We start from the raw sequence: 16,280 nt of genomic DNA, 5'->3' as shown, positions 1-16,280 counted from the left end.
GTGAGGCCCATTCGAGATCATTCTAGAACACACAGAGTGAGGCCCATTCCAGACCATTCTAGAACACACAGAGTGAGGCCCATTCCAGACCATTCTAGAACACACAGAGTGAGGACCATTCCAGAACAGTAATGCCTCGTGCCACGTCATCTCTGCACCTCCCTTCTGCACCCAGAGCTTTAAGCGTGAGGACAGCGCCATGACAACGGCTGCTGGGGGAGGGGTCAAACAGTCAGAGGTCAGCCAGATGTGATGTCAGAGTGGGGGGACACACCACAGAAACGGTGATACAACCTGATGGAGAGAAACAGGAATGAGAGAAAGATATAGGATCACGAGAAAGAGATTGGTAATGAGAGAGAGAGAAGAAAAGAGAGAGGGAAGGAGAGAGACTTCTGTATGTGTAATGTTTACTGTTAATTTTTGTTGTTTTTCACTTTATATATTCACTTTGTATGTTGTCTACCTCACTTGCTTTGGCAATGTTAACACACGTTTCCCATGACAATAAAGCCCTTGAATTGAATTGAGAGAGAAGATTCAGAGAGCGAGAGATGGAGAGAGAGGGTGCACTGAAAGATAAAATGTTAAAATTTGTTTCCCCCCCCAATACCTTTCTGGTGACACGTAGTAACCGCGGTGAAGTTGACAACACATTATGAAACACCTGACGGTGTGGTGGAACACCATGACAGATCACTCTACACCCCTAACCATACACACACCAGCTGTCTCTCAGAAATATTAGTCCTTCTAGTGAAGTCATATGCACACACACACACTCGAATATCTGCACAACCTCTCACAAACGACTGTTTCTTCTCCCACCCAACACACTCCCAACCTGGGTCTCGTGTACGGCACTCGTGCCCTCTCCTCTTCAGTTTCAGCCCGACTCAGCTGTCCGTTCCATTGGGCTTCTCAGACACACACCTCTGGGCTCCTGGCCTGTGGCCCTCAGGACCTTACAGACACACACACCTCTGGGCCCCTGGCCCTCACAGACACACACACCTCTGGGCCCCTGGCCCTCACACACCTCTGGGTCCCTGGCCCTCACACACACACACCTCTGGGCCCCTGGACCTCACACACACACCTCACAGACACACACACACCTCTGGGCCCCTGGCCCTCACAGACACACACACACCTCTGGGCCCCTGGCCCTCACAGACACACACATCTCTGGGCCCCTGGACATCACAGACACACACACCTCTGGGCCCCTGGACATCACAGACACACACACACCTCTGGGCCCCTGGGATACTACCCTGTTAGGAAAATGGGGTAAATGAGAAGGGAGAGAGAATACAGGGGGGGAAGCAATAAGGGTAAGAAAATGTTGTAGCAATCTAACATTCACCCTGTGTCTTTAATTTGCCTCAGGCTAAGACCCTAGGCCAAAACAAACCAACAGATGACTAGTATACAAAAACAGAGGCGAGAGAGGGGAAAGCTGGAATGTTCTGGTAGTCTACTGGGATATGGACCTACGAGTGATGGATTGTTGTTGATATTGGAAGAGTGAAAACGCACACAAGAACTCAAAAGCCCAATCCAGAGCAACAGCGCGGAAAAGCCTTGTATCGCAGTCTTGAGGGGTAGTCGGCTGTCGCTCCAACCTGACAGCTGCAGCTGAGAGGGGGAGGAGAAGCCTCACGGAGAAAGGAAGATGGCTGGAAGGGGGGTACCAAAGGGGTGTGGGAGAAAAGTAGGGGAGGGAAAGGGGGGTGAGAAAATAAGAGGAAGGGAGAAGAGCTAGGGGAAGATGAGAGGAGGGAGGGGGACAGAAGGGGGAGGAAAGAGGGCTGGGACCCCGGACCTATCCCAAGAAGCCTCCAGTTTACCGATTTGAGTAGTCCAGCACCTCCTTGTGCACAGTATACAAAACACGTTTCAGAGGGAGGGCACATCAAGTGGGACACGGGCCAAGAACCCTTTTTATTGTTTTAAACGTAGGTTTGTCTAGATGATTTTGATGTTGAATTATTATCAGCAAACGGTCCAGGGTCTGAGCCTCAGTCCATTTCTTCATGTTTTTACATTCAAAACGTGGAATAAAACAGCGATTCGCCAAACTTATTTCATTAGCTGGATGATATGGGAAGATAAACATTTGAACGTGAGAACTCATTGACATTCATACCTCCCTTTTGATATCACGACACACTATGTAGTGCACTAAAGTAGTGTCCCAACAGGTCAACAAACCACACGTCACACAAAGCAACACGGACAAAAGAAAAGGATGTATTTATTTCTGAACTGTTTTATATAAGCAGTCCAACACATAATGCTCCTAGCGATCTCAAAAACAACATGACAAAATTCATTCAAACAAAATGGAATGACAATAATCATTTAATAATATTACCAATGACAGTAATCATCATCATCATGACTGTAATGGTAATAGTAACCCAACGCCAGTAGTATTTGCGTTTTGTTTGTGGCACGTCAAATCATCTGTCTGGCGGTGTGTAAAACCGGAGTATTCTACAGCGAGAGCCCCCCCCCCTCCCCCTCCAAAAACAAAACACGCAATAAATATGAAAAGAGCAAGAGTCCGGGTATTCAAACAAAAATAATCTGTCAATTTGCAGGTACGATAGCTAAAGTCTTTATGTGCAAAGATCCAAAGTGTTCATCACAAACAGATTTACACACTTAAAAACCCCAGCGCTCACACAGAGCATCCGAAGAGCGTCTCTACATCGTGAAATCTTCTTAAATAAACCTAGAGCATTTCTCATTTAATATACACACATATATTCATTCATATATATATATATATATATATATACTTCCATTTTCTGTTAGTTCTTCTTCTTCCTATATGCCGCCCCTTTTCATTGTGTTGTTTTGTTGTCAAGCTTGTGTGTGTAGATGTGTGTGTGTGTGTGTGTGTGTGTAGGTGTGTGTGTGTAGTGTGTGTGTGTGTGTAGATGTGTGTGTGTGTGTGTGTAGATGTGTGTGTGTGTGTGTAGACGTGTGTGTGTGTGTAGATGTGTGTGTGTGTGTGTGTGTAGGTGTGTGTGTAGATGTGTGTGTGTGTAGATGTGTGTGTGTGTGTGTGTGTGTGTAGATGTGTGTGTGTGTGTGTGTGTGTGTAGATGTGTGTGTGTGTAGGTGTGTGTGCAGATGTGTGTGTGTGTGTGTGTGTGTGTGTGTGTAGATGTGTGTGTGTGTAGGTGTGTGTGTAGATGTGTGTGTGTGTGTGTGTGTGTGTAGATGTGTGTGTGTGTGTAGATGTGTGTGTGTGTGTAGATGTGTGTGTGTGTGTGTGTGTAGGTGTGTGTGTAGATGTGTGTGTGTGTAGTGTGTGTGTGTAGATGTGTGTGTGTGTGTGTGTGCAGATGTGTGTGTGTGTAGGTGTGTGTGTAGATGTGTGTGTGTGTGTAGAGTGTGTGTAGATGTGTGTGTGTGTGTGTGTGTGTAGATGTGTAGATGTGTGTGTGTGTGTGTGTGTGTGTGTGTGTGTATGTGTGTGTGTAGTGTGTGTGTGTAGATGTGTGTGTGTGATGTGTGTGTGTAGATGTGTGTGTGTGTGTGTAGTGTGTGTGTGTAGTGTGTAGATGTGTGTGTGTGTGTGTGTGTGTGTGTGTGTGTAGATGTGTGTGTGTGTGTGTGTGTGTGTGTGTGTAGATGTGTGTGTGTGTAGGTGTGTGTGTAGATGTGTGTGTAGAGGTGTGTGTGCAGTGTGTGTGTGTGTGTGTGTGTGTAGATGTGTGTGTGTGTGTGTGTGTAGATGTGTGTGTGTGTGTGTGTGTGTAGATGTGTGTGTGTGTAGATGTGTGTGTGTGATGTGTGTGTGTGTGTGTGTAGATGTGTGTGTGTGTGTGTAGATGTGTGTGTGTGTGTGTGTGTGTGTGTGTGTAGATGTGTGTGTGTGTGTAGATGTGTGTGTGTGTGCAGATGTGTGTGTGTGTGTAGATGTGTGTGTGTGTGTGTGTGCAGATGTGTGTGTGTGTGTAGTAGATGTGTGTGTGTGTGTGTGTGTGTAGATGTGTGTGTGTGTGTGTGTGTGTGTGTGTAGTGTGTGTAGTGTGTGTGTGTGTAGATGTGTGTGTGTGTGTGATGTGTGTGTGTAGATGTGGGTGTGTGTGTGTAGGTGTGTGTGCAGTGTGTGTAGAGTGTGTGTAGTGTGTGTAGATGTGTGTGTAGATGTGTGTGTAGATGTGTGTGTGTGTGTGTGTGTGTGTGTGTGTGTGTGTGTGTGTGTGTAGATGTGTGTGTGTAGATGTGTGTGTGTAGATGTGTGTGTGTGTAGTGTGTGTGTGTAGATGTGTGTGTGTGTGTAGATGTGTGTGTGTGTAGATGTGTGTGTGTAGTGTGTGTGTGTGTGTGTGTGTGTAGATGTGTGTGTGTGTGTGTAGATGTGTGTGTGTGTGTGTATGTGTGTGTGTGTGTAGATGTGTGTGTGTGTGTGTGTGTGTGTGTGTGTGTGTGTGTAGATGTGTGTGTGTGTGTGTGTGTGTGTGTGTGTGTGTAGATGTGTGTGTAGATGTGTGTGTGTGTGTGTAGATGTGTGTGTGTGTGTAGCAGATGTGTGTGTGTGTGTGTAGTGTAGATGTGTGTGTGTGTGTAGACGTGTGTGTGTGTGTGTGTGTGTGTGTGTGTGTGTGTGTGTGTGTGTAGATGTGTGTGTGTGTGTGATGTGTGTGTGTGTGTGTGTGTGTGTAGATGTGTGTGTAGATGTGTGTGTAGATGTGTGTGTGTGTGTAGTGTGTGTGTGTAGATGTGTGTGTGTGTGTGTAGATGTGTGTGTGTGTGTGTAGATGTGTGTGTGTGTAGATGTGTGTGTGTGTAGATGTGTGTGTAGATGTGTGTGTGTAGTGTGTGTGTGTGTGTGTGTAGATGTGTGTGTGTGTAGATGTGTGTGTGTGTGTGTAGATGTGTGCAGTGTGTGTGTGTAGATGTGTGTGTGTGTGTGTAGACGATGTGTGTGTGTAGATGTGTGCAGATGTGTGTGTGTGTAGATGTGTGTGTGTGTGTAGATGTGTGTGTGTGTGTGTGTAGATGTGTGTGTGTGTGTGTAGATGTGTGTGTGTGTGTGTGTAGATGTGTGTGTGTGTGTGTAGAGTGTGTGTGTGTGTGCAGATGTGTGTGTGTGTAGATGTGTGTGTGTGTAGATGTGTGTGTGTGTGTGTGTGTGTGTGTGTAGATGTGTGTGTGTAGATGTGTGTGTAGATGTGTGTGTGTGTAGATGTGTGTGTGTGTGTAGTGTGTGTGTGTGTGTAGATGTGTGTGTGTGTAGATGTGTGTGATGTGTGTGTGTGTAGATGTGTGTGTGTAGATGTGTGTGTGTGTGTAGATGTGTGTGTGTGTGTGTGTGTGTGTGTGTGTAGATGTGTGTGTGTGTGTGTGTGTGTAGATGTGTGTGTGTGTGTAGATGTGTGTGTGTGTGTGTAGATGTGTGTGTGTGTGTGTGTGTAGATGTGTGTGTGTGTAGATGTGTGTGTGTGTGTAGATGTGTAGATGTGTGTGTAGATGTGTGTGTGTGTGTGTGTAGATGTGTGTGTGTGTGTGTGTGTAGATGTGTGTGTGTAGTGTGTGTAGATGTGTGTGTGTGTGTGTGTAGATGTGTGTGTGTGTGTAGATGTGTGTGTGTGTAGATGTGTGTGTGTGTGTGTGTGTGCAGATGTGTGTAGATGTGTGTGTGTGTGATGTGTGTGTGTGTGTAGATGTGTGTGTGATGTGTGTGTGTGTGTGCAGATGTGTGTGTGTGTAGATGTGTGTGTGTAGATGTGATGTGTGTAGATGTGTGTAGATGTGTGTGTGTGTAGATGTGTGTGTGTGTGATGTGTGTGTGTAGATGTGTGTGTGTGTGTGTGTGTGTGTGTGTGTAGATGTGTGTGTGTGTGTAGTGTGTGTGTGTGTAGATGTGTGTGTGTGTGTAGATGTGTGTGTGTGTGTGTGTAGATGTGTGTGTGTGTGTGTGTGTGTGTGTGTGTGTGATGTGTGTGTGTGCAGATGTGTGTGTGTGTAGATGTGTGTGTGTGTGTAGATGTGTGTGTGTGTAGATGTGTGTGTGTGTGTGTAGTGTGTGTGTGTGTGTAGATGTGTGTGTGTGTGCAGTGTGTGTGTGTGTGTGTAGATGTGTGTGTGTGTGTGTGGTGTGTGTAGATGTGTGTGTGTAGATGTGTGTGTGTGTGTAGATGTGTGTGTGTGTGTGTGTGCAGATGTGTGTGTGTAGATGTGTGTGTGTGTGTGTGCAGATGTGTGTGTGTGCAGATGTGTGTGTAGATGTGTGTGTGTGTGTGTAGATGTGTGTGTGTAGATGTGTGTGATGTGTGTGTGTGTAGATGTGTGTGTGTGTGTGTAGATGTGTGTGTGTGTGTGTGTAGATGTGTGTGTGCAGATGTGTGTGTGTGTGTAGATGTGTGTGTGTGTAGATGTGTGTGTGTGTGTAGATGTGTGTGTGTGTGTGTGTGTGTGTAGATGTGTGTGTAGTGTGTGTGGGTGTAGATGTGTGTGTGTGTAGATGTGTGTGTGTGTGTGTGTGTGTAGATGTGTGTGTGTAGATGTGTGTGTGTGTGCAGATGTGTGTAGATGTGTGTGTGTGTGTGTGTAGATGTGTGTGTAGATGTCTGTGTGTGTAGACGTGTGTGTGTGTGCAGATGTGTGCAGATGTGTGTGTAGATGTGTGTGTGTGTGCAGTGTGTGTGTGTGTAGTGTGTGTGCAGATGTGTGTGTGTGTAGATGTGTGTGTGTGTGTGTGTGTGTGTAGATGTGTGTGTGTGTAGATGTGTGTGTGTGTGTGTGTGTGTAGATGTGTGTGTGTGTGTGTGTGTGTAGATGTGTGTGTGTAGTGTGTGTAGATGTGTGTGTGTGTGCAGATGTGTGTGTAGTGTGTGTGTGTGTAGTGTGTGCAGTGTGTGTGTGTGCAGATGTGTGTGTGTGTAGATGTGTGTGTGTGCAGATGTGTGTGTGTGCAGATGTGTGTGTGTAGATGTGTGTGTGTGTGTGCAGATGTTTGTGTGTGTAGATGTGTGTGTGTGATGTGTGTGTGTGTAGATGTGTGTGTGTGTGTGTGTGTACATGTGTGTGTGTGTGTGTGTGGTGTAGATGTGTGTGTGTGGGTGTAGATGTGTGTGTGTGTGTGGGTGTAGATGTGTGTGTGTGGGTGTAGATGTGTGTGTGTGTGTGTGGGTGTAGATGTGTGTGTGTGTGGGTGTAGATGTGTGTGTGGGTGTAGATGTGTGTGTGTGTGTGGGTGTGATGTGTGTGTGTGTAGATGTGTGTGTGTGTGGGTTTAGATGTGTGTGTGGGTGTAGATGTGTGTGTGTGTGTGTAGATGTGTGTGTGTGTGTAGATGTTTGACAAAAACATCTACACTAAATAAAACACTGACAAGCGATTGAAATGCAGCGCACACACACACACACATGCTTGTACACACACACTGAATAGACCCATTACAACCAAGCCCTGTGTGTGACAAGTGGAGGTGCTGAAAGGCAGATTCCATGCTGACACACATACACACTCTTCTATTCCACATCCCCAGTTCGGTCACAGTTTTGTACCCTTTAAAAAAGACCCACTCCTCAGATTCAAACGGTTGAGAGAGAGTGTGTGTGTGTGGCCAGAGGCTGGCGCTGTCAGGGGTCCGTCCCCGCAGGGGCCTGTTCAGATAGGAGGATTCTCATTGGTCCAGAACAGTCAGCCAATCAGAATCAATCAGCGACAGGTATTTGGCACATTGAACATGGAGTAACACATTAGGTTAAAAGGTCAGACAAAACCCCATTCGTTTTGGTTTAACAAGAAGAAAAAAAGGAGGTATCTCTCTAAAACGACATCACTTCCCCTGACTGACCTGTGTAGGTCCGCCCCCCCAACACATAAACCCTCCTCTATCCCTCCAGCCACACATGCAGGTCACAGCTGTGGAAACGCACGGATATATATCACAGACGAGGAACCTTCTACTGCATGGAAGGGGGGGGGACCACCCTCTGAAAAACCCTGAAATTAAAATTGAGTGAACAAATCCTTTCTCCTCTCTTTTCAACAACCAGCTGTGCTTTCATGTCCCTCGGTTAAACGGCCGTGTCACGGCTGCAGCCACAGCAGCACAAGCTGGTTCTCCTCATATATAAAGCCAGAGAGGATTGTGGGCCTACCATTCTGGGTCACATTCAGAAATAAATCTATAGGTTCAAACCAGACTGAAGGGGACTAACAGATTCGGGTTCCGGTCCGCTGTCTGCTCCAAACGCTAAAACACCCCGCGTCACCTACCACCTCTCTCTAAACTGACCTACTTATACGGCCAATCCTGTGTGTGATCTACATACTGCCCCCGCTCTGAGTGCGCATACTGCCCCCGCTCTGAGTGCGCATACTGTCCCCGCTCTGAGTGCGCATACTGTCCCCGCTCTGAGTACGCATACTGTCCCCGCTCTGAGTACGCATACTGTCCCCGCTCTGAGTACGCATACTGTCCCCGCTCTGAGTACGCATACTGTCCCCGCTCTGAGTACGCATACTGTCCCCGCTCTGAGTACGCATACTGTCCCGCTCTGAGTACGCATACTGTCCCCGCTCTGAGTACGCATACTGTCCCCGCTCTGAGTACGCATACTGCCCCGCTCTGAGTACGCATACTGCCCCCGCTCTGAGTACACATACTGCCCCCCGCTCTGAGTACGCATACTGCCAGGTGAATGAAAGCCCCCCTCTCCAACATTCCTAAAGAGAAGAGGACAGACTCACACATTAATGAGCAGTACTGGAGTAAATGGACTGGAGGAGATGCGCAGAGAGCGACTTGGCCTTCGTACACACCATCCCCGGTTCCCATAGTTACAGGTGCAAACACCCCCCAAAGTCAAAACTGTTACCAAGATCCGTGCACGAGCCGCATTGAGAGGTTTGTCCACGGCGACAAGAGTTCCGTGCCAGAGAGTTCTGTATCCGGGGGGGGACGCCTGCTTTCAAAACGGGTCCTCCTGGATGCTCAGGTGACTCAAGTAAATATTGACATTGGCACTTTATGCATTTCACTGACGGAGGGATGGAGGAGGAGACGGAGGGATGGAAGAGGAGAAGAGGGTCAAAGTCTCTTCAAAAAGTCAAAGCCGTCATCTTTCTCTCCTTCGTCGTTCTCTGTGGAAGGAATGAAACCAGCTGCCAACCTCTATGGCCCCATCTCTGGACACACACACACACACACACACACACTTACACACAAGCAGTTCACTGCCATTCTCTCGGGTTTATCCCGGTAGGTCTCTCTGCTTCCTTGTCCTTCTCCCACCATTTTTCTACCTCTCTCCCCTCCACTCAGTCTCTCCTTTCCCCCTCTTCATGAGCTCACAGGAGAGGAACGTTATTGGTCCGGCGCCTCTCTCCAAGCGGTGCCATTGGTCCAGATACTCACCACCTGCTTTAGGTCTCCGCCCCTCCACTACAGCCAGCCAATCCCGTGGAGAGCGGCCCGGCAGGTGCGTGTGGTTCGGGTCCAGTCTCAAGACGAGGCTGGGGGGGAGGGGGGTGGAGAGAAGAGGAGGAAGAGGTGGGGACAGGTGACCTAGTCTTCCCTCTCCGACTCGGGACTGGACGTTTGCTGCTCTGCCGGGTGCAGCTGGTGTGTGTGTGAGGTCGGCTGTGTGGAATGCTGGTCCATTTGGGGCGAGAGGAAGAGGGATGCGTGGCATCGCTCCAGGGTGCGGTCGGAGAGGGAGGGCGCTCTGGTTCTCTTTAGGTACACGCATGGTCCGAGGGTACGTTTTTGCCTTTCAGTGTGTGTGTGTGTGTGTGTGAGACAACAGAGGAGAGCGGCTGGCAGGCTTGGTCCATACACACTCCAGAGTGAGAGTGTGGGGCTTTATTGTGTGTGTGTGTGTGTGTGTGTGTGTGTGTGTGTGTGTGTGTGTGTGTGTGTGTGTGTGTAGGACTGTGGGGCTGTGTGTGCGTGTGTGCGTGTCTAGGACTTGGGGCTGTGGCGGGCGGGTTCATAGGGGATGAGGTTATAGGATGTGGTGTGTGTGTGTGTGTGTGTGTGTGTGTGTGTGCGGCCTACAGGCCGTTGCTGTTGCGGTGTGTGAGAGGAGGTTTGGAGAACTCCACCACCCCAGCCCGACCCTTCCCGATGACCTTAGGGGCGCGACGCAGCAGCTTCTGGGCCTCAGTAAAAGCATCGGTCAGCTCTTTCTTCCACTGGACAAACTCTGGGTCACTCTGCAGAGAGACCGAGACAATAAACATATTATTACACACACACACACACCTTCCATTTGACTAACTTATAATAGAATAATTAATAATACATTAAAACAAAAAGAAATGTTATATATATTCTGATTGCTTTCCCAAAACTCCCAGGTTTTTCAGAAATCCAGAGAGGGAGAGAGCCAGAGCGAGAGACCGAGAGAGAGAGAGCGAGAGAGAGACAGAGCGAGAGAGAGAGGTAGTTCTCCGTACCTCACACTGAGAGACAGAGAGAGGTTGTTCTCCGTACCTCACACTGAGAGACAGAGAGAGGTTGTTCTCCGTACCTCACACAGAGAGACAGGTTGTTCTCCGTACCTCACACAGAGAGACAGAGAGAGAGGTAGTTCTCCGTACCTCACACTGAGAGAGACAGAGAGAGAGGTTGTTCTCCGTACCTCACACAGAGAGACAGAGAGAGAGGTTGTTCTCCGTACCTCACACTGAGAGAGACAGAGAGAGAGGTTGTTCTCCGTACCTCACACTGAGAGAGACAGAGAGAGAGGTTGTTCTCCGTACCTCACACTGAGAGAGACAGAGAGAGAGGTTGTTCTCCGTACCTCACACAGAGAGACAGAGAGAGGTTGTTCTCCGTACCTCACACAGAGAGAGACAGAGAGAGGTTGTTCTCCGTACCTCACACAGAGAGAGACAGAGAGAGGTTGTTCTCCGTACCTCACACTGAGAGAGACAGAGAGAGAGGTTGTTCTCCGTACCTCACACTGAGAGAGACAGAGAGAGGTTGTTCTCCGTACCTCACACTGAGAGAGAGAGAGGTTGTTCTCCGTACCTCACACTGAGAGAGACAGAGAGAGAGGTTGTTCTCCGTACCTCACACAGAGAGACAGAGAGAGAGGTAGTTCTCCGTACCTCACACTGAGAGAGACAGAGAGAGAGGTTGTTCTCCATACCTCACACTGAGAGAGACAGAGAGAGGTAGTTCTCCGTACCTCACACTGAGAGAGACAGAGAGAGGTTGTTCTCCGTACCTCACACAGAGAGACAGAGAGAGGTTGTTCTCCGTACCTCACACTGAGAGAGACAGAGAGAGGTAGTTCTCCGTACCTCACACTGAGAGAGACAGAGAGAGAGGTTGTTCTCCGTACCTCACACAGAGACAGAGAGAGAGGTAGTTCTCCGTACCTCACACTGAGAGAGACAGAGAGATTGTTCTCCGTACCTCACACAGAGAGACAGAGAGAGAGGTTGTTCTCCGTACCTCACACTGAGAGAGACAGAGAGAGAGGTTGTTCTCCGTACCTCACACTGAGAGAGACAGAGAGAGAGACAGAGACAGAGAGCGAGGTAGTTCTCCGTACCTCACACTGAGACAGAGAGAGACAGAGAGAGAGGTAGTTGTCCGTACCTCACACAGAGAGAGAAACAGAGAGACAGAGGCAGAGAGAGGTTGTTCTCCGTATCTCACACTGAGACAGAGAGAGACAGAGAGAGAGGTAGTTGTCCGTACCTCACACAGAGAGAGAAACAGAGAGACAGAGGCAGAGAGAGGTTGTTCTCCGTATCTCACACTGAGACAGAGAGAGGCAGAGGTTGTTCTCCGTACCTCACACAGAGAGAAACAGAGAGACAGAGGCAGAGAGAGAGGTTGTTCTCCGTACCTCACACTGAGACAGAGAGAGGCAGAGAGAGAGGTTGTTCTCCGTACCTCACACAGAGAGAGAAACAGAGAGACAGAGGCAGAGAGAGGTTGTTCTCCGTACCTCACACTGAGACAGAGAGAGACAGAGAGAGAGGTAGTTGTCCGTACCTCACACAGAGAGAGAAACAGAGAGACAGAGGCAGAGAGAGGTTGTTCTCCGTACCTCACACTGAGACAGAGAGAGACAGAGAGAGAGGTAGTTGTCCGTACCTCACACAGAGAGAGAAACAGAGAGACAGAGGCAGAGAGAGAGGTTGTTCTCCGTACCTCACACTGAGACAGAGAGAGGCAGAGAGAGAGGTTGTTCTCCGTACCTCACACAGAGAGAGAAACAGAGAGACAGAGGCAGAGAGAGAGGTTGTTCTCCGTACCTCACACTGAGACAGAGAGAGGCAGAGAGAGAGGTTGTTCTCCGTACCTCACACTGAGAGAAACAGAGAGACAGAGGCAGAGAGAGAGGTTGTTCTCCGTACCTCACACTGAGACAGAGAGAGACAGAGAGAGAGGTAGTTGTCCGTACCTCACACAGAGAGAGAAACAGAGAGACAGAGGCAGAGAGAGAGGTTGTTCTCCGTACCTCACACAGAGAGAGAAACAGAGAGACAGAGGCAGAGAGAGAGGTTGTTCTCCGTACCTCACACTGAGACAGAGAGAGACAGAGAGAGAGGTAGTTGTCCGTACCTCACACAGAGAGAGAAACAGAGAGACAGAGGCAGAGAGAGAGGTTGTTCTCCGTACCTCACACTGAGACAGAGAGAGACAGAGAGAGAGGTAGTTGTCCGTACCTCACACAGAGAGAGAAACAGAGAGACAGAGGCAGAGAGAGAGGTTGTTCTCCGTACCTCACACTGAGACAGAGAGAGACAGAGAGAGGTAGTTGTCCACTCACACAGAGAGAAACAGAGAGACAGAGGCAGAGAGAGAGGTTGTTCTCCGTACCTCACACTGAGAGAGACAGAGAGAGAGGTTGTTCTCCGTACCTCACACTGAGACAGAGAGAGACAGAGAGAGAGGTAGTTCTCCGTACCTCACACTGAGACAGAGAGAGACAGAGAGAGAGGTAGTTGTCCGTACCTCACACTGAGACAGAGAGAGACAGAGAGAGAGGTAGTTGTCCGTACCTCACACAGAGAGAGAAACAGAGAGACAGAGGCAGAGAGAGAGGTTGTTCTCCGTACCTCACACTGCAGGACAAACTGCTTCCCTCCTTTGATGCGCAGCAGGATGCACTTCTTATCTTTAATCTGCGTCTCCTCCACTGTCACGATCTGCTCCATCGTCAGCAGGTTTTGCTACGGAACACACACACACAAACACACACACACCAAAATCAGGAACATGTCCGGGAGGCGGGGGAACCAATCACAATCGGAGAATGAGACGGACCAATCGAAACGGAAGCTACAGAGGAGAGCGGCCTTTTTTTTTTTTAGGAACGGCGCTAGAGAGCGAGGACGCTGCTCTGAAGGTAAGGCTGTCTGGTAGCAAAGCTCCGATCCGTCTACTGTGCCACTGGGGGAGAGGAGGAGGTGGTGGTGGGGCAGCAGCTGTCAGACTTACCTTTGGGGCGCGGACTGTGTGGTTGACTGTTTTCATCCAGGCCTACAGAACGTGAGCGAGGACAGACAAGACAGACGGACAAGCTTCATGCACTAGACAGACGGGATGGACAACGACGAAGAACACAAACACACACACACATCCATGGAAACACCCAGAAAGAAAAACCCACCCAGAAACCCACATACGTGAAGAGCAGAAGCGCACAAACTGAAACACGTAAACTCGGACCGACACCGAGCGGACGGTGTGACGTAGAGTGTGTGTGTGTGTGAGGCTCACCCGTGACTCCCCCTCTCCCCTCCACTCCACTCTGTTGGGGAACAGGTAGAAGTATCGGCGCTGCCACTGCGTCAGGAACGGGTTCCCCAGCTTCAACATGTAGCCGTGCATTATACAGTCCTTGCCCAGGGCATAGTCTACAACACACACACAATACAAATACTACATTAACCCCATGACCACAAAATAAACCGTACAAACACTGCACTTCAACCCCAGTGTGACGCGTGTTCTGCGTCTCCCTCTGCGTTTCTCCACCGTACCCTCCTCGTGGCCCAGCTGTTTGTTCTTGGTCCTCTTGCGGGCCTCGTTCTTGTCCGTGTCGGAGTTGACCGCCTCGTACACCGTCTCAGCCACCTCCTGCTGCCAGCGCTCTGAGATGACCAGGGGGAAGTTCTTGTACAATTCCTGGTCACTGTCCAACAACTAGAGGGACCGAGAGGGAGGAGAGAGAGAGGGAGAGTGGGAGAGAGAGAGAGGGAGGGAGGGAGGGAGAGAGAGGGAGGGAGAGAGAGGGAGGGAAAGAGAGAGAGGGAGGGAAAAGAGAGAGAGTGAGAGGGGTGGGGGGAGGGAGAGAGGGAGGGAGAGCGAGGGAGAGAGAGCGAGGGGAGAGAGAGGAGAGAAGAGAGAGAGAGGAGAGGCAGAGAGAGAGAGAGAGAGAGAGGCAGAGAGAGAGAGAGAGAGAGAGAGAGAGAGAGAGGCAGAGCGAGAGAGAGGCAGAGAGAGAGAGAGGCAGAGCGAGAGAGAGAGAGGCAGAGAGAGAGAGAGAGGAGGCAGAGAGAGGGGAGCAGAGAGAGGCAGAGAGAGCATAGAGAGAGAGAGGAGGCAGAGCGAGAGGGGAGGCAGAGCAGAGAGCAGAGAGAGAGAGAGGCAGAGAGAGAGCGAGAGAGGCAGAGCGAGAGAGAGAGAGGCAGAGAGAGAGAGAGAGAGGCAGAGAGAGAGAGAGAGGCAGAGCGAGAGAGAGAGAGGCAGAGAGAGAGAGAGAGGCAGAGAGAGAGAGAGAGAGGCAGAGAGAGAGAGGCAGAGCAGAGAGAGAGAGAGAGAGGCAGAGAGAGAGAGAGAGAGGCAGAGAGAGAGAGAGAGGCAGAGAGAGAGAGAGAGAGGCAGAGAGAGAGAGGCAGAGAGAGAGAGAGAGAGAGAGAGAGGCAGAGAGAGAGAGGCAGTCAGCCCACTGACACCCCTATCAGACCACAGCAAAATCACAGTCTACTTAAACAGAGCAATACTCAATCATGAGGCATCAAAGCCAAAGGAACTGAGTAACATTAAGAAATGCTATAGATGGAAGGAATGCAGTTTGGAAACCTACCAAAAACAATTAGGCAACAACAAATTCAATCCCTTTTAGACAATTTCCTGGGTAAAACGTTCCACTGTAATAGTGAAGGTGTAAACTTGGCAGTAGAAAATCTTAACAGTATATTTGACCTCCCAGCTTCCCTATCAAATCTAAAAATCTCAAATAGAAAACCGAAGAAAATAACAATAATGACAAATGGTTTGATGAAGAATGCAAAAATCTAAGAAAGAAATTGAGAAACCTGTCCAACCAAAAACATAGAGACCCGGAAAACCTGAGTCTACGCCTTCACTATGGTGAATCACTAAAACAATACAGAAATACACTACGGAAAAGAAGGAACAGCATGTCAGAAATCAGCTCAATGCAATTGAAGAATCCATAGACTAACCACTTCTGGGAAAATTGGAAAACACTAAATAAACAACAACACAAAGAATTATCTATCCAAAATGGAGATGTATGGGTAAACCACTTCTCCAATCTTTTTGGCTCTATAACAAAGAATAAAGAGCAAAAACATATACATGATCAAATACAGATCTTAGAATCAACTATTAAAGACTACCAGAACCCACTGGATTCTCCAATTACATTGAAAGAGTTACAGGACAAAATAAAAACCCTCCAACCCAAAAAGGCCTGTGGTGTTGATGGTATCCTCAATGAAATGATCAAATATACAGACAACAAATTCCAATTGGCTATACTAAAACTCTTTAACATCATACTTAGCTCTGGCATCTTCCCCAATATTTGGAACCAAGGACTGATCACCCCAATCCACAAAAGTGGAGACAAATTTGACCCCAATAACTACCGTGGAATATGTGTCAACAGTAACCTTGGGAAAATCCTCTGCATTATTATTAACAGCAGACTCGTACATTTCCTCAATGAAAACAATGTACTGAGCAAATGTCAAATTGGCTTTTTACCAAATTACCGTACAACAGACCATGTATTCACCCTGCACACCCTAATTGACAACCAAACAAACCAAAACAAAGGCAAAGTCTTCTCATGCTTTGTTGATTTCAAAAAAGCCTTCGACTCAATCTGGCATGAGGGTCTGCTATACAAACTGATGGAAAGTGGTGTTGGGGGTAAAACATACGACATTATAAAATCCATGTACACAAACAACAAGTGTGCGGTTAAAATTGGCAAAAACACACACATTTCTTCACACAGGGTCGTGGGGTTAGACAGGGATGCAGCTTAAGCCCCACCCTCTTCAACATATATATCAAC

General features: G+C 48.6%; 1 protein-coding gene and 1 pseudogene across 3 annotated transcripts in view; one reads left to right on the top strand and one right to left on the bottom strand.

Moving 5' to 3' along the window:
* Nucleotides 1-16,280, top strand: part of LOC112230876 (disabled homolog 2-interacting protein) — a 321,602-nt gene that overhangs the window by 165,440 nt on the left and 139,882 nt on the right. The window lies entirely within an intron of this gene.
* Nucleotides 9,919-16,280, bottom strand: part of LOC121841677 — a 40,577-nt pseudogene continuing 34,215 nt past the window's right edge.

Source organism: Oncorhynchus tshawytscha, linkage group LG33, assembly GCF_018296145.1.
Source record: "Oncorhynchus tshawytscha isolate Ot180627B linkage group LG33, Otsh_v2.0, whole genome shotgun sequence".
Classification (NCBI taxonomy): Eukaryota; Metazoa; Chordata; class Actinopteri; order Salmoniformes; family Salmonidae; genus Oncorhynchus; species Oncorhynchus tshawytscha.
The sequence above is the reverse complement of the archived record's forward strand: the minus strand, read 5'-3'. Positions and strand labels throughout refer to the sequence as shown.